An 18278-nucleotide genomic window follows, 5' to 3' on the forward strand; every position below is an offset into this window, starting at 1 on the left:
AGAGACAGGGTCAGTCTGAGCCACGGATGTACGCTGGCGGCCCCTACAGAGTCCAGCGATAGTGGACACCTCAGGAATACACATCCCATGACCACACCCCGGGTTCACCGAATCGGAGGCTCTGACTGGACAGAATCAGGAGTTCAGTTCCGAGCAGCTGGCAAGGGCCAGCACCACGTGGGACATGGGTTCCCTGATACCATGGACCTGGTCAGTCCTAATACTTGGGACACATTTCTGGCAGGAGGGGAGAGGGTATGATTTAGTGGAGCTGCTCAGTTCTAGGTCAGCTGTAAACAGGTGAATGGAAGGTGATGGATCTCATTTTTCCAGGGTGGAGTTGTCTAGGTCAGAATATTCAGGTGGCCCCCACTCTGCCATCCCCATGCGGCAAAAACACCTGGGCAGCCCTCGCTCCACCACCGACACAAAAGCAGGGCCTCCAGGCACCCCCAATTCTGCATTCTTTCCAGACCTCCAGGATTCGGCTCACACTGGTTCCCTAGCACCCAGGACATTCCCGGACCCAAGGGAGCAGGGCAACAGTTGTTGGTCGAGTGAGTGAAAGAAGAAAAGCATGGGTTCCTGGACAAAGAAATCTTGTCTTGGAAAACTGGCTAGGGAGCCCCAGCTGTGTCTCTGGAGACCTTTGCCTACAGATTAGAAAACAAAACAAAATAAAACAAAAAACCCCAAAACTCTCCTTCAATAGATAAAAAGGGATTTCCCACATCTAGTTCCCTGTCCCATGTGAGGACATAGAAGGACCTTCACTTAGATGGACATCAGGATGAGAAACGTCCATATGACAGAGCACCCAGCACCCGGCAGTAATGACCCACAGATGACCAGAGATGCCGCTGAACCACACGGAGAGAAGAAAGCAGACAGCGCAACGCCTCCATTTACACGCATGCATAAAGCCCAGTAAACAGTAGCTTGGGGGTGGAATTAAGCCACCTCTTCTTTAAGAAAATCTGAAGCCACCACAGTAAAATGTTACCATTTACTGAGTATTAAATGTTGTCCCTATTAGGCGTGCTTGTTATGTTACTCTGCGGAGATTTGGGGGGAAAAAAAACCCGATGTTCTCAATTTCTCAGAAATAATTTAGGAACCAAGTGGTTAATCTACTTAGCACCTGCTGTGGAACCTAGCAGAGTTATTTTATTAAGATGGTGTAGAAATGGTACTTGGGAACAAGGATCTTCTTTGAATAAATTCTCCCAGTTTCCCGACTCCCTAGTTAGCCTCCTTCGGCCCAGTGCGAGTCCTTATGGGAATGTTTCCGTGCCTCCTGTCGTCCTCCCTCTGTCTTCCTTGGGGGCTTCCTCAGACACCTACTCCCCCCTCCCCACGTCCAGATCATCAAGCGAATCTTTGACTTAATGCTAGTAAGTGAGCTGTCTAGGCACCAGAACCCCGTGGGTCTTAAACTTCAAGCTGCCCTGACCTCCACAGGAGCTTGTGAAAGCAGATTCTCAGGCCCTACCCGCAGAGTTTCAGACTCAGTAGGTCTGGGATGGAACTCAAGAATTTGCATTTCTCACAGGCTCCCCGGCGATGCTGACACGGCCAGCGCAGGGGCTGCGCCCTGAGAAGCACTGTACCAGAGAATGCTGGAACCATCATCGCGTCTCTGCCTTACTTGGGGCCCCATGCACTAGTGGGAGGGAGCGGCGCATCTCCCGTGAGCTCAGCCACTCCCTCCGTGGTGCCCTCCACCTGCCCCCAAATATCATCATGGCAACCATACCTGGCACCCATTTTTGTCTCCGTCCCTCTCCGCAGAGAAGAGCTTTAATCATGTTTATTTCCATTTGGTCTGGACCAAGCCAGCTTTGGGCTGGAAGAGAACGTTGAAAATTAAATAAACATTCTTGAGCGAAGAATGAAGAGAAGAACAGGAAGGAAGATGAAGATGCCTAAGAAGCGATAGGAAAGGAAGGAAGAAAAGCAACAAGGATGAATACGTAAGGAGAAAGTTGGTGTTTCCCATTCCTACTCGGGAGTGGGCTGATGTCCCGCTTCTCCGCCAGCAGAGATAGAACAGCAGGGGCCATGTTTCCCGCCTGTATGCCCATAACCATCTCTAACAACAGAAAGATCATCAGCCTCAGAGGGGATAATTTATGACTGGCAGGAATTCTCCCTTTTGAAAACTCCTGAGTACCGTTTTGTGGTCACCATCTCTTGAGAGGAATTCAGATGTCCTCAGGGCCTGTCTCCGGAGGATGCCCATGGACGTAGGATGAGAAAGTGAGTAGACGTTTCCCTGTCGGGGGTTTGGGGCTTGACCATGGCCATCCTCAAGTCAAGAAAAGATTCTGTGGCTCACAGGACACAGGAATGGGCGTGGGGGAGTCGGAGGCGGTGAGCCTCGGGCCTTCACAGATGTCAGAGCTAAGAGGGGAGGGAGGAGCCGTGCACGCCAGGATCCCCACCCCCCGGCCCCCCAAGGGGCTGGGAATCACCTGGGTCTGCCTCCCACACATGCTCATGTCTGGCTCCATGTCTGGAGTCTAGCAGACAGAAATTACCCCAGCTGGTTGTAAAGGGCAGGCTTCAGCCTCACTGACCTAGAGTCAAGCTCAGACCACCACGGTCCTTCTGCAGGAGAGGAAACTGAGCTTCGGAGAAGCCCACTGACCTGTGTAAGGCCACATAAGAAGTGAATTAGCAGAAGATGGAGGGGACTTCCCATCGCTGGATGACTGTTCTCAAGGGGGGAGAAAGTAAGTCTTCTCGCTTCTGAGGTAAGAACCAGTCACCTTTTCTGTCCCCATCAGTTTTCACAGTCATCTATGGAATCAACCTCAGGGTCAGATGGGAACGGGAGCCAGACCTCTGGCCTGGGTTTCCCAGTGGGGCCCTGTCCACACGCCACGGAAATGAGCCTGGAAGGTTCTTATGCTGCCAAACAGCCTCCTGGGATGCCCGATGGCTTCGGGCTACTATCGAGTCCTCCGCGGGGACATGCACTGTGACACGGCGCAGGCCACGGGCCTCCACTCATCATATCTTTGTTCCGGGGAGGGGGCTTGTCACATTAGGCTGGGGCACAGCAAGCTGGAGTACGGCGCCCACAGAGGGGCGGAAGCAAGACTGAAAAACAAATCATTAACAGAAAAAACATTTCGGGGCAACTGCAGTTTCTGAGTACCTGCCCTGTCAGGCATGGGGTCTTCAACGCCCTCCCCGGACGTCTCCCAAAAGCCCTCTGGCCGGCCGCAGGGAAAGGAGCCAGGGTAAGCATTGGAGGGGGAGGGAAGGTGGCGAACCGGGGAGGTTCGCGCCGGGCCTCACCTGCACCTGATTTGCTGACCGTGCTAACTCGGAGCTGGGCTGGGGCTATCACCCTGTTGCTGGAAATGAGGCCGGCTTTCCTAGGATGACAGCCAACACCCACCCCCCCTCCCCATTTTGCAGGATGACCCTCCCATCCTAAAAAAGAGCAAAATGAAGGGACTTGGCACCCTACCCAAAGACACCCAGGGGTGTCCACGGCCCACGCTGAGCTACCCCAACGACTGGAAAGGAGGGGAGACTGCGAGGCCGGAATGCCAGCTGGCTGAGGCCTCAGTGTTCCGATCTGAAAACACTGGCTGCCGCAGGGATGAAATGAGATCACACGAGACAGGGTTTGGGGAATGGTGCCCAGCATCAGCTATTGCCCTGGGTGCTGGCTTTATGCGTTTTCTAGAAACTGCTTGTCCTACCTTTACTCTCCTGTTTAAAAAAATCATGCTAAACCCTAGAAGCAAACACAGAAATGTAGCAGATGAAAGCAAACCAGACCCCTGAAATATCACTTTCATTAAAGCCATTGAAAGCATACCATGATCCTCAGCTCAGCCTCTCACCCACATGAATGAGTTTGCTTGCCACGTCTTTATCCTGTGCGTAATGCACGGTCTCCACTGGAGCTTCTAGAGAAGGGCCCCTGCAGCCTTAGAGGGAAACCAGGCACTCTGCTTTATTAGGATTACTTGGCTGGCTCGCAGCCATGTGCACGGTGTTGGGTGTGATGGGGTGGGCGTGGGGGGTGGGTCTATTTCCTTTATCATCCACCTGTTCATTCATCGGTTACCTACTGAACACCTGCCCAAGCCCGCGCTGCTTCAGCCACTAGGCTGCTGTGACATCGAGACAAAGAACAAACTGGCATGCTAGCGATGGGGGACAGACCGCCGAGAAGCAACCGTCGCAAGCACTGATGCAGATCAGGCAGGGTGCAAGGCAGAGCGATTGTGTGTGCAAGGGGCTGTCTGAGGGGCACCCGGGCGGGGCCCTCGGTTACACATCCGACTCCTTTTTTTTTTTTTTTTGAAAGATTTTATTTATTTATTTGACAGAGAGAGACACAGCAAGAGAGGGAACACAAGCAGCAGGAGAGGGAGAAGCTGGCTTCCCGCTGAGCAGGGAGCCCAATGCGGGGGTTGATGTCATGACCCTGGGATCATGACCCTAACCAAAGGCAGACCCTCAATCATCTGAGCCACCCAGGCCCCCCAAACAGCCGACTCTTGATTTTGGCTCAGGTCATGTTCTTGGGGTCGTGTGATCAAGCTCCAAGTAGGGATCTGTGCTGACCTAGAAGTCCGCTTCAGGTTCTCTCCCTGTCTCCCTCTGCCCTTCCCTGCTGCATGCTATCTCTCCAAAATAAATAAATAAATTTTGAGAAAAATAAAAAGGAGGCCTGTCTGTAGGGTGTCTGCAGAGACCTAAGGGATCAGAGGAACATGGTCCCTGGCTGAGTACTCCAGGCAGAGAGAGAAGCAAAAATGAGGTCCTAAGGCTGGAGCTCCCTCAGAGTTAACATGGGGGTCAGCTGCTAACTAACTGTACTTAACATTACCAACCTGAATGCAGTGTGTCCTGTCCTAGATCTCTTGGTGGGCAGACCCTTGTCACACTCACGGAGACCTTGTCATCCGTAGCCCCTCCCCTCCCTCCAGGCCTGTGCTGATGACATGAGGCAGAGGTGAGACAAGAGGCACCTGGGCCCAGGAGCCCCCCAGCTCCTAGCATTGGCTGCTCTGCTATCAGTCACCGCAGCCAGAGAGTGGCCCTCTGTTTCCTCATCTGTAAAACGACCCATTCATAGGGTCGTTCAGAGCTTCTCAGGAGACCCAGAAAAGGAGGCTTTGTATAAAAAGTGTGACGAACCCCCTGAGCACAGCCCATCTGGAATTGGAGCAGCTCAGAAGACAGGGAGTCTCTGTAAATGATGTTGTCATTGTTTTTTCCTTGCAGACGTGGGGCATCCTTAAACCTTTTTCTCCCCTACCTCCTTTAAAATTTAACCTGCATGCAACTCAGAGTTAGGACTTGAAGCTAGCCTCTCATTTGCCAGTAAGGGCTCTGGCTTTTGACAGAGGACCATATATTAAGCCAAAGGAATAGCTCTCTAAGAGTGGACATGTGAGCATCAACTGACGGATCCCAGGAGGGAACGTTTTCCAAGAGGAAGGTTTTTCCAGCTCTCAGAATGCCTCAGGCTGCCGTTACCCATTCCACAAGAGAGACCTACCAGTCAGGGAGGTGACTCTGGTTTACCTCTGGCATGTCTCCCAGTCGCAACCAGGGCTCCACTGATCACATACTCCCTTTGCTGTCCCTGGTGCCACATCATGGGATCACTGGCCCCAACCAGTTGGTCCAACTAAGAGGCAAGGGTTTCACTGAGGCCAGGTGGTACTGTGGTTAGCCTGGGCCGTAGACAGGCTCTACCTCCATGACCGAGAGTTGTCTCTACCTCTTTTATTCACCAAAGACACCGGAAGTACGGCCCCTTGCCTTATCGGTGCCCATTCAGCGTCCCCACAGGCGATCCCTCTGCCTCCCGGCATGTTCCGAGCACTACACACACTATTCGTTGTTCACAGCAACCTGACAAAGTGGATACTGCCATCATTTCTGCTTCCCAGGTAGCGAAACGGAAGTGCGGAGAGGTTAAGAGGTGGAGGTGGGATTTGAACGCATGAGGTGTAATTCCAGAGGCCAAGAATTTTACTCTTCACTATGTCCCTCTGCAAGCCCTCTCAGGAAGGTGTTTTTCTGGGCTTGCCATTCCACACAGGGCCTCTCTCCTCCAGCTAACCCCAGATGAGGACACCTGGACACCATTTGCTCCTAGCAGAAGGCATAGACAGCTCCTGGCCCCTTCTAGAGTGACTTTTGGAACCTGAGTTTGATGGTAGAAACCAAAGAAAAGGAACCAAGGGAAGAAGGTGACAGCTAATTTTGGCTCAACAAGAACTTGCTTTGTTTTTAAATCCCCATTAGGGGGTCACTGACGGGTGTCCCAGGAGACCCATGTTCTTACCATTCAACTTGCAAATCCCTTTTCCCTTCCCCAGCCTTGGCATAGTCTTTGGCAAACCAGGGGGTTCTGTGAGCTGTTCTCGAAGGCCCACTTGCTCTAACGTAACTTCAGCTACCTATTGGAGAGAGAAGATGACAGGCTGCACCAAGATGGTTTGTAAAAAAAAAATGACCAGCTGTTTATACCAACACCTCTCACCCTGTTGGTTGATGGGAGTAGGGTACTAGAAAGCCCTAAGCATCCCAGAAGGAAAGAAACCAGTCCTTTTGTGTTTCATGGCCCTATCATTCAGCAGATTTTAGCCAAGTATTTCAGCAAAGGCCCCTTGTATCTTTAGTATCTCAACAGGATTTCTCTAGATGGTTTTAGAGAGGAAATTCCCAAAGAATTCTGTTCCCAATTATATATGTCAGGGGACTTCAGCATGGGATAAACAAAATGGGTCACCATTGAGTTCTACACTGACTTGGTGGGCCGACCATGGCCCAGCCTGACCTGCTCCTGGTCATGGCGTCAGGTGAGCCGCTGGGAGGACCAGAGTCAGAGGTAACCAAACTCTCTGGGCTCAAAGAAGCTGACAGGTGAGCAGGCAGGAAGTTTGGCTTGTCTCTGGACGGAAGATACTAGGACACTCAGTGTAGATGATCTACAAATAAGTCATTGGTGAAGCCACTGACTTTTCTATTAGTTTATTTATTGGCTCAGAGCGAGAAAACAGCATCTTGGTTTCTAAAGTTTTGGACATCATAGCAAATACTTTTGGTGAGGCAATGAAGACTTTGTAGCTTTTTTGACCTTTGAAAACTCAGATTTTTTTTTTTTTAAGATTTTTATTTATTTGACAGAGAGAGATCACAAGTAGGCAGAGAGGCAGGCAGAGAGATTGGAAGGGAAGCAGGCTCCCCGCTGAGCAGAGAGCCCGATGTGGGGTTAGATCCTAGGACCCCGGGATCATGACCTGAGCCGAAGGCAGAGGCTTAACCCACTGAGCCACCCGGGAACCCCTCAGGTTTTTTAAGTGAACTCTCCACTGAAGGAAAACACACATAGACAGGAGTGCCCAAACGATACGTATAAGAGCTTGACGAATATTCACAAAGGATTCAAATCTATGAAATCATGACCAGATTAAAGAAAAGAACATTGTTGGATCATTATATTGTACACCTGAAACTAATATAACACTGTATGTGAATTACACATCAATAGCAAAAAAAAGACATGACAATGAAAAAAGAAAGAACCAGGACATTACCAGCACCCCAACAGCCCCCTTGAGCCTCTTTCCAGTCACATCCCCCAAATAACTACCATCTTGACTTCTGTCCCCACTGATCATCTTTGTTTGTTCTTGAGTTTCATGTAAAAAGAATCATTCCATGTGCCCTCTTGGCTGTCTGGCTTTCTTCAGTGAACGAACGTGAAGATGTCAGTCCTGTGTTTCTTCGTGCTATGTTACATTGTTCAATTTCATTGCTAAGGACACCACATAGATTTACCCACTCCTCTGCTGATGGAAATTTGGGTTGTTTCTAGTAACCTTAAAAATAAAACTGCCAGTTATTTGACTAGTAAAAAAAAAAAAAAAGGGCTTATTCAGGAATAGCACAGAACTGCAATTTGGGACAAGCAAAATAGATTTATGGCAAAAACAGGCAAGTCTGGAGATGGAAGGAGAGGAATGCTCTTTTACCCAGGGAAGGGGGGAAGTGGGTAGGTCTGTTATAAACGAAAGATCCACTGGGGTAAGCTCGGGGTTCAAAGCATAGAGGTTTTCACTGGCTGAGTTACAACAGTTCCCACAGGCTGGGTGTTGCCTGGGGAAGATGGTAAAGTAGTAGCTGAAGAGGTATCCCCTTGCAAGGTATGTCTCTCTGTGTTGGGTCTACAGTTGGCCAAGAGTGGTAGGGCATGAAGCCTCCCCCTTTTGGTCTCCCAAGTCCATTTTAGTGTGGTTACCTTTGATTAATTTTCACATTTTCAGTCTTTGACTACGTAACTGGATCGTTCCGAGCAATTTTGTACATGTCTTCGGTACACATACGTACATGTTTCAGCTGGATGTGTACCAAGGCATAGAATCTCTGAGTCGCAGGAGAGACATCGCTCAGGTGTCGTAAATCCTGCCAAACAATTTTTGAAAGTGATCCTACCAGTTTAGACCCCTACAAGTCAGTGGGCGGCAGTTACAGTTGCCCCAAATCCTCTCCAGTGCTTAGCATTTTTGGACCACTTGTTTCCAGCCACTCTGGTGGGTGTGTAGCCATGTCACCCTGTGCTTTGTACTTTCCTGCTCATATTTACTGAGCATGTCCAATTTTTCATGTCCCAAATTGTATAGCCTCTTTTGTGAAATGCCTGTACAAGTCTTCTGCTCATTTTTTTCCTACTGGATTATTAATGATTTATGGAAAAAAATTTTAAAAGATTTTATTTATTTATTTGAGACACAGTGAGAGAGGGAATAAAAGCATGGGGAGTGAGAGGGAGAAACAGGCTCCCTGCAGAGCAGGTAGCCCAATGCGGGGCTCGATCCCAGGACCCTAGGATCATGACCAGAACAGAAGGTAGGCACTTAACAACTGAGCCACCCAGGTGCCTTGACTCACAGAAATTTTTATTTTCTGGATACAATTTTTAAAAATCAAGTTTAAGATACATGAATATCTTTCCTCACCCTGTGGCTTGCATTTTCACTTTCTCAATGGTGTCTTTTGATGAACAGAAGTTCTTGTTTTTAATGATGTCCAATTTATTGATCTTTTCCTTTGGGCTTAGTGCTTTTTGTATACTATATTTCAGAAGATTCTTCATGTTCCAAATCAGGAGATTATTCTCTGGTGTTACCTTTCAGAAGTTTTGTCATTTTGCTTTTTACATTTATTTACTTATTTTTTTTTTTTTAAGATTTATTTGTTTGAGAGAGAGAAAGAGGGAGAGCATGTGTGTGCACACGAATGGGGGTGGAGCAGAGGGAGAGAAACTCAAGTGGGGGTGTGGAGTCCAGTGGGGGGCTCAATTTCACAATCCAGAGATCACGATTGGAGCCAAAAGCTGGAGTCAGATGCTCAAAGTACTGAGCCATGCAGGTGCCTCTGGTTTTTTTTTTTTTTAAAAGATTGATTGATTGATTGATTGATTTGACAGAGATCACAAGTAGGCAGAGAGGCAGGCAGAGAGAGAGGAAGGGAAGCAGGCTCCTCGCCTAGCAGAGAGCCCAATGTGGGGCTCGATCCCAGGACCCTGAGATCATGACCTGAGCTGAAGGCAGAGGCTTTAATCCACTGAGCCACCGAGGCACCCCTCCTCTGTATTTTTTAAAACTGATTTTTAGAGCAGTTTTAGGTTCATAGCAAAACTGAGAGGAAGGTAGAGATTTCCTATACACTCCCTCCCCGTCCATGCGTATCCTTTCCCATAATCCACATCCCCCACCAGAATGATACATTTGTTACATTTCATGAACCTGCATTGGCCCATCTTATCACACAAAGTCCATGGTCTATGTTACTGTTCACTCTTGGTAATGTGTATTCTGTGGGTTTCTACAAATGTATAATGATATGTATTCACCATTGTAATATCATATACTGTATTTTCACAGCTTTACGCATCCTCTGTGCCCCAAGGATTCCCTGCATTTTGGGTGCTATAGTAAATGGTGTCATTTAAAATTTTCTAATTATTTGTCACTTTTAAGAATTATTCATTCTCTTAAGTGGATTAAACAGCCGCTCTGCAGTGTGCAAATTTGATTTGCAAATTAGTAACAAATCAAAGTCATTATTCACAGTAGAGAATTTTTTCAGTCTTTTGTCTCTGTGCTCTGCAGATTGGGTGATTTCTATTGTTCTTTCCCCTATTTTATTGATTCTATCTTTTGTCATATCTGTTCTACCACTGAGCCTCTCCTGTGAGTTTTTTTTAAAATTTCTATTATTGTATTTTTCAGTTCTATAACTTCCATTTGGTTCCTTTTTTTTATAACCTCTGTTTCTTTGCTGAGATTTTTCTCTCCTCTCGTTTGTTTCAAGAGAATTTGCAATTCCCTGCTGAAGCATTTTTATGACAGCTGCTTTGAAGTCTTTGTCAGATACTTCTACTACTTGGTTCATCTCCGTGGTAGGGTCAGCTAAGGGTCTTTTCTCATCTAAGTCATTTTCCTGGTTCTTACTATGATGCATATTTTAAAATTGTATCTGGACATCTTGCCTTTTGTATTAGGAGACTCTGGCTCCTACTTAAAGCTTTTCTTTTCTTTTTAAGCCAGCTATCACCCTATTTAGGTTAACAAGCAGAGTCTGGCCTAGTTTAGTGGACTGTGGGCCCAATGGTTACTTAATTTCAGAGCCTTTGTCATATGATTACAGTCTACTGGGGCTCCTACTTGCTCTTCCTGCTGCTACCAGAGGGGGTGGGAGGAAATTCCTCAGTCTGGTTCTCCTGGTGCCTCTACATAAAAGGAATCTTGGGTCCATGGAGAGGAAGTGTGCTTCTTCCCAGGGGAGGCTGCTTGTTAATGTGGTAATCCCCTTTGCTGGTACCACCTGTGCACTCCAGGTCAGCTGTCTGTCAGTGAGAGAGGAGAATCTCAGCCCCACCAAAAAGAAGTAAGGATGAGTCTATGTTGGCTGTCTTCTGGTGCCAGGTTGGGCAATAGGAAATGCCAGATTTAGTCACCTTCTCCTGTTGGAAGCAGGTGTTGTTCCTACTGCTATGTTGTTCCTACAGTCCTAGGATCCCTATCTAGCTTGTTCTGCTCTCTCTTTCCCCTTTCAGAGTTTTCATTTGGTGGCCTCTTGCATTATTTCCAGAGTTCGTCATTGTATCTAGCTGGGTGGAAAAAAGGGAGAAATGAGTTTCTGCTATCTTGTCTGGACCAGAAGTCCTTTCGATAACTTTTGAATAAAAAAAATTCATTGATTGAATCAGTGGTGATTCCACCTTGAATATAATCCATTGACTTCAATGTAGTCAGGCTATAAAAAGGAAATAAACTACAGACTCTTAGAGTCGATAGGATGGTAGACTATTCTGCCCTCCTTCACAAGAGACACCTTTCGGTACAGCACCCCAATATATGGACAGCCCACATGTACCATACCTTGAGACCATGGGATTTATCCAACTCGTGGCTTCCCTGTGACACTCTGGGCAGGAATATTCAAGGAAAACATCATGGGTCCACCCATGATGGGAGAAAGAGGTGGGGTTGCCTATTTTAATTTCTGTAACATTTAATTTAATTTAATTTCTGTAACATTTAATTCCTGTACTATTTCAGGACAAAGCAGGAACGGCCAGTGGAGATGAATGCGAATTATGGGTGGAAGGAATACGCATGGAGAAGAGAGAAAGCAAAGCCAGTGAATGTTTTAGACACACATTTTCACCCCCCTCGACTCAAAAAAAAGGAGGCAGAAACCTGCTGTTGAAAGCAGGAAATATTAGAAAACACCAGCTGAGAAACTGCCCACTTGGCATCCGTGAGCTCCAGCTGGCCCTCTGACCCTACTCCTATTTTAAGTTCATGACGCACAGTCAAGCATTCCTTTGTGGCACCTGAAAGAATGACATCAGCCCTGACTGAGTCCTTATTGGAAGTGATAGAGTTATTTTTAGACCTGTGCACGTAGTTTGCCTCGGCCTAATTGTTGGATCCTTCAAGGAAATGGGGGGTGGGGGGGAAGACTCTCTCATTAACATCCCACCTGGTGTCCTACCAAAGGGCACCTTATTTCTCAGACAGTTTGTTAGTTTGGAGCCAGCTGCCACTGCTGAAGGTGACTCGTGGTTCCCCCATTGCCTGTCACAAGCTGTACCCTGAGCCTCTCGGGCAAATCACTTCTTGGGGCCTTTGATTTGCAATCTACATAGTCTAATCATTCAAGGTTGTAAGAATTAAGTAAAAGGTTGTAGGTTAAAAGCCATCTGTGATGCTGGCAGTAGGGAGTGCTCAACAAATTCTGTGTATTATTATTATTATTATTATTATCATCATCATTGAGTGTGTTGAGTGAGTGGTAAGAGCCGACGTCTTTGCTTTGTTGCAGATCTTAGAGGAGATGCACTCAGTCTTTTACCATTAAATACAATGTTTGATGTAGGATTTAGAAGATGTTCTTTATGAGGCTGAAGAAGTTCCCTGTTATTCCTAGTGTGCTGACAGTTTTTTTTCTTTATTAATGGATACTGAAATTGTTAAATGATTTTTCTGTATCAGTTGATATGACCACATGTTTCTTTGTTATCCTATCAGTATCGTGGCTGATATTAATTGACTTTCAAATATTGAATCAGTCCTACATTCCTGGCATAAATCGCTTTTGGTCACAGTGTCCTATCTTTATGCATCATTGGGTTTGATTAAATATGATGGATGATTTTGGTATCTAAGTTCATCGGACATATTGGTCTTTAGGATTTTTGCGGGGAGGGAACTATCTTTGGTTGATTTTGATATGATGGCCTCATCTAGAGAATTGGGAAGTGATTTATTCTTTCCTACTTTCTGTAAGAGATTGTATAGAAATAACATTAATTATTCTTTGAATGGTAAAATTTTCCACTGAAACCATCTGGGCCTAGAGATTTCTTTTTGTAGAACATTTTAATTACAAATTCAATTTCTTTAGCAGTTAAAGAACTGAGTAGATCATCTATTTTATCTTGGCTAAGTTTTGGTAGTTTGTGGTTTTTGAGGAATTGGCTCATTTCTTCTAAGTTGCTGAATTTATGAGCATAAAGTTGTCTGTAGTATTTTTATTATCATTATAATGGTTACAGAATTTATTATGGTCTCTCCTGCAATTCTGATATTGGAAATTTATGTCTTCCTTTTATCTTTGCCAATGTAGCTAGAGGTTACTGATTTTATTAATTTTTTTTTGAAGAACCATCTTTCCATTTCAATTATTTTCTCTGTTGTTTTCCAGCCATTTCACTGATTTCTACTCTCTATTACGTCCTTCTTCTGTTTGCTTTGAATTTATTTTGTTCTTTTTCAAAAAAATTCTTGATGTAGGAACTTAAATTAGCAATTTGAGATCTCTCCTTTTCTAAGGCAAGCATTTAGTGCCATAAATTTCCCTTTCAGCATTGTTTTAGCCGCATCTCACAGATTTTAGTACGCTTATTTTTGTTTTCATTCAGTATTTTTTTTTAATTTCCTTTGTGATCTCCTCTTTGACCCATGAATTGCTTAGAAGTTTATTGCTTCGTTTTCAAGCATTGGGAAATTTTCCTGTTGACTTTCCGTTTCGATGTGTAGCTTGGTTCCATTGTGGTCAGACAATATACTCTGTATGATTTTAATTCTTTTGAATTTTATGATCTAGGATGCACGCAGTCTACCTGGGTGAATGTTCCATGGTCCCTTTAGAAGGATGAATATTCTGCTGTTGTTGACAGTGCCTCCTTTTTAAGTGTCCATTAGATCTTTTCAGTTCGTGGTGGTGTGGAGTTTTGCATTCTTGCTGATTCTCTCTCTCTCTCATTTATTTATTTATTTATTTGAGAGAGAGAGAGAGAGAGTAAGAGAGAGAATTAGAGAGGGGAGAAGGTCAGAGGGAGAAGCAGACTCCCCATGGAGCTGGGGGCCCGATGCGGGACTCGATCCCAGGATTCTGGGATCATGACCTGAACTGAAGACAGTGGCTTAAACAACTGAGCCCCCTAGCTGCCTGCTAATTTTCCCTTTAATGGTCCTAAAAGTTCTGAAGGGGAGGGGGTGAGATGTTCCCAGTGTCCATTACAGATTTGTTTAATTCTCTCTTTCAGTGGTCTTCGTTTTTGTTTCATATATTATGAAACTGTTCTTTGATTCACAGTATAGCTATATTTTCTCAATAATCCTCTTGGCCCGTAGTAACTTTCTTAGCTCTGAAATCTACTTGGTCTGATTGATTCATGCTTTTGATCACTGCTTGCGTGGTATATCTTTTTCCTTTCTTTTGCTCTCATGTCACTAACTTTGTAGTGAGTTTCTTGTAAACAACATAGAGTTGGGTCCTGTTTTGTAATCCACTCTGCCAGTCTCTACCTTTCTCAGTGTGTTGAGACCATTTACACTTGAGGTGTTTATAGATCTATTAGGGTTACATCTGGTGTATTATTTGTTTTCTGTTTGTTCCTTCTGTTTCTCATTCTTCTGTTCCTTTGTTCTTGTCTTTCTGTGGGTTGCTCAAATTTTTTTAGAGTTCCATTTTGATTTAATTATTATTATTATTTTTAGTGTATCACTTTGTGTTGGTTTCTTAGTGATTACTGTGTTAGGAGACTCTGTTGCTGGGCAACCCTTGGGAAGGGGGAAGAAGCTGCTGGGCCTGGGTCTCTGTAGCCACTGGGTAAAGGCCAGGGAGACAGGGGCTTCACTGCTGCTGCTGTGGGTGGGTCAGGCCCCCTGCTGACATCTCAGCTGTGGACCAGGGGCCAGGACTTTTCTGATGCCCACCCCAGGCCCTACAGATTAGATTGTGTGCAAGGTCCAGGACTGCAGTGGGGGCTGGAACTTCTTACTGGGCCTCGTTAGAGTTCCCCTTCCCTGGACTTTGGCCAGAGAGAGCAGGCTATTCTTGGGTTTGGTTTTTTGTTTTTGTTTTCTGTTGGTGATTCCAGGTAGCAAACCTCTCCTGTGTGCAGTTCAAGGCATGTGGCAAATAAAAAGAAAACCCAGGGAACTAAAAGAGCTGTTTCTCAAGTCTTGAGGTTTCTTGCCAATCCACCGTGGCTTTTTTTTTCTTTTTTTCCCTCCAGCTTTCAGAGTTCTTTTATCATTGTCTGTTGAATAGTTTTTCAGGGTATTTAGCTGTATTTAGAGAAATGGAGTAAGGAAAAGTAATCCTATGCCATCTTGATCCAGAACCAGAAGGCAGGACAGCCTATTTGCTAAATGTTTCAGACACATTTTCTTTCCTGGTTTATTTTCCAGAAAGCAGAAAAAATATTATCAATGGTGCTGCCTATGATTAAACCTACCCCCTCTTTCTGCTTCTTGGAAGGGATCAATTGCATTATTCAATCGTCACATTTCTCTGAGCCTGCTCTGTATTTAGTCAACAGGATATTGAATTCCTTTCAAGAGCCTAAACAGGTAATCACTTCTTTCCTGGGCCAAATCTTGACCAGTAATGTAAATACTTGTCTGTAGCACAGAAAATGGTTTTCTTTGCGTTCTTCCCACCCCACCCCCGACCCCGGGGTCTTGAACGCAGAGGTTTTCCTTTGGCACCCAGAGGCTTTAACGACATTTATCTAGAAACAGATTACCATGGAAGGAATGGAGCTTTCCTAATTATAATTGTTCAGCTGCACTAACAAAGACTTCTTATATCTGTGTTTTACTTGTTTCTCATCTTGGGCCCTTGTCTGACAGTATTGGAGGCTTTTGGCCCAGGGATTCATGGGAAAACACAGTATTAAAGCTTAGAGTTAATGTTTTAAATTTACCACCAAAGACACATTAGGCAGAACACTGAGCTCTGCCTCTCCTTAAAAAAAGAAAGAAAAAGAAAAAGAAAAAAAAATACTGCCTTTTATACCTTTTTCCTTATCATAAAGATAATCCTCTAGTTTCATCTTAAGTAACCAGAGAGTGGAGAAAAATAAAAGAAATCTAATTTGTTGAATATCTTTTACCTTAAAGACACAGTTTAGGAAAAAGTAGATCAGATTGAATGTGATTTATGTCACTCTTTTTTTGTGCCACAGATTACCTCTTCCCCAGATTTTGGAACTCCTATAAAATGAATCCACAAAGTATTAAGATATATAGCAATAATTGTAAGTTTACATGAAGTTTACATGATTTTAGGCTTACATCAGTACAGTGATTCATATAATGTGGTAAATAATAAAAACTTTAAAAATCGAATATTTATATCCCGAAGATGCAATCGAAAGTTCACATTTGAAGTGACACGTTTTCAAGTACATTTTATGGTTTTTTTCTGAAATCTCCTTTTTTCCACTGACTCTATCTTTAAAAAACTTTTTTCAAAACATATACCGTTTTTTTGGCACCACATGAAAAGGTTATTGTCTGAGTGCAGGGTTAAAAAAAGGCCAGTAAATTAACATGCTATATTTGATATGGGCACCGTTCACTCCAAATTTTCAAAAGACCCGGAGAAATCATGTACATACAACTAATCAGCCTATTAAAATTGCTTTTATGATCTTAAAAATTTATCTTAAAAATCTGTGTTGAAGCATACATATATTTTTTTAATTTGTAGAAGTGGGACAGTTTGAGTAAGTTTGCTTTAAGCGTGAACCGAAGACTCCCAGAGCCATCTATAACATCAGCAGAAAACGCGATGATAAAAGTTTACACGGAACCTTGATTTCCCATAGACATGTGTGAACTGAGAACTGAGAGCTGAGAACGTATCTGTCTCAGTCTCTTAAAATATTATTTGCCTTCTTCACTGACAAGGCAACAGAGGATGAGAAGAAGAATGTAATGAAAATATGAAAAAAGGTGACTCCTTTTGCCTATTTTCTTCAAACCGAATGTTAAAAATTATAATAATAATCAACAACAAATCAGTTCACAAAGAACACAGCTTTTCACTTAGTTTCTTTTGAAGTGAGTCTCCTTTTATTGTTTTATTTCTGGGAGCCTACAAATGTAGGCTTCCTTGGAAATGGATGAATTTTGTCGAGTTTCCAGACTCAGAAGATAAACAAAGCCGTGGATTTTTCTTCCCTCCCCCACCCAACCCCCACCCTGTAAATAACCTCAGGCCACTGTCTGGGCCTCCCTCGGCTCCTCTCCTCTGTGGGTTGGTGGGGACTGAGGGCTGGGGGCTGGGAAGACCCGGGACACAAGGGTGAGGCAGAGCAGGAGGAGGCGGGTAGGGGAGAAGGGAGGAGCAAGTGGGGGTGGGCTCCTCCAGGAGTGAACCCCAGCTGCCTCCGGGGAAGAATGTCCCATGCATGCCCGCACACACAAAATGTACACAGTGGAGCCAGGCGAGAGAACTGTTAAAAAAAAGAGAAGAAAGAAAGAAAAAGTACTGCTTCATCAGCTAAAAAACAGTCCTGTTCTTTCCTGGTTTGATTTCAGCTCGAAAGTACTGGCTTGGAATTGCCCGCAGGGATATTGGGCCCCTGCCCACACAGCAGGCAGACAGCCGGCCCTGCCAGCAACGGGCTTTTCATAAAACAGGATGCTCCCCCATCACGAAAGCCACTGAGCACTACCCTTCGAACGCGTCCCAGCCCGTAGGAACTCCTTCCCCCAGAGCACTTCTCTTTTCCTTATCAGGAAACTCCACTCTGGAGCTCCTGGCCCCGCAGAAAGGCCCCTCTCCCAGGGGACTGTGGGGAGCAGCCATCCCCTTCCCGGAGCTGCTTCTGCAAGCTTCTCTCCATCCGTGAGCAAACTCCCCTGCTAGTTCTACACGAGCGTGTTGGCTTTGAGGAAGGCTCCCACCTTGACCATTAAACGAGATGGACTTTGAAAGAAAGAGCTGGTTCTCACAGGAAGGATGAGGAGGGTTTGTCCCTATCGTCCCACGACCATCTCTCCTGAGTCCTGCCAGGTCTGGATTCAGATCCGGCTTAACCACCTCAAGCGTGATGAACTTTTCGCACTTTGGGGAGGCTTACCGGCCTATTTGTCTTCTCCCCACTGGGAATGAAATGGAGTCGGTTTCTGTGGGGAGAGTAGTCCCTGAAGTTTTCTAGCCGCAGTCTAATAAAGTGTCCTAGCTAATGCGCGAGCTCCCAGGGTGCCCTCTGAACCCTGAAGATCTCATGTGCTGTACCCACGGCTGACCTGAACTGGGGTTCTGAAAGTTCTCCAGAAGCACTACCCCCAGGGCTGCAGGCATGGCCTGCTCCTGCTAGGATGTCCAGACGTGACTGCCTATAGAACACACACCAGACAATAGGAGAGTGGACCTTGATGACCTCCCATGTGACTAACTGCAGCATGAAAGAGACG

At 45.4% G+C, this 18278-nt stretch overlaps 1 long non-coding RNA gene across 4 annotated transcripts in view; it reads right to left on the reverse strand.

The window, feature by feature from the left end:
* Nucleotides 1-18278, reverse strand: part of LOC309870849 — a 225094-nt gene that overhangs the window by 64708 nt on the left and 142108 nt on the right. For 3 of the 4 annotated variants that reach the window (XR_014314849.1, XR_014314850.1, XR_014314852.1), the window contains exons 6-7: nt 6329-6443; nt 1757-1846 (exon numbers count right to left, since the gene is read on the reverse strand). This is a non-coding gene — a long non-coding RNA (uncharacterized lncRNA). The remainder of the gene's footprint in view (nt 1-1756; nt 1847-6328; nt 6444-18278) is intronic. The other variant, XR_014314851.1, reaches the window with a different exon arrangement.

The sequence above is a fragment of the Mustela nivalis genome (assembly GCF_964662115.1).
Source record: "Mustela nivalis genome assembly, chromosome: 8".
In the NCBI taxonomy this organism is placed as follows: domain Eukaryota; kingdom Metazoa; phylum Chordata; class Mammalia; order Carnivora; family Mustelidae; genus Mustela; species Mustela nivalis.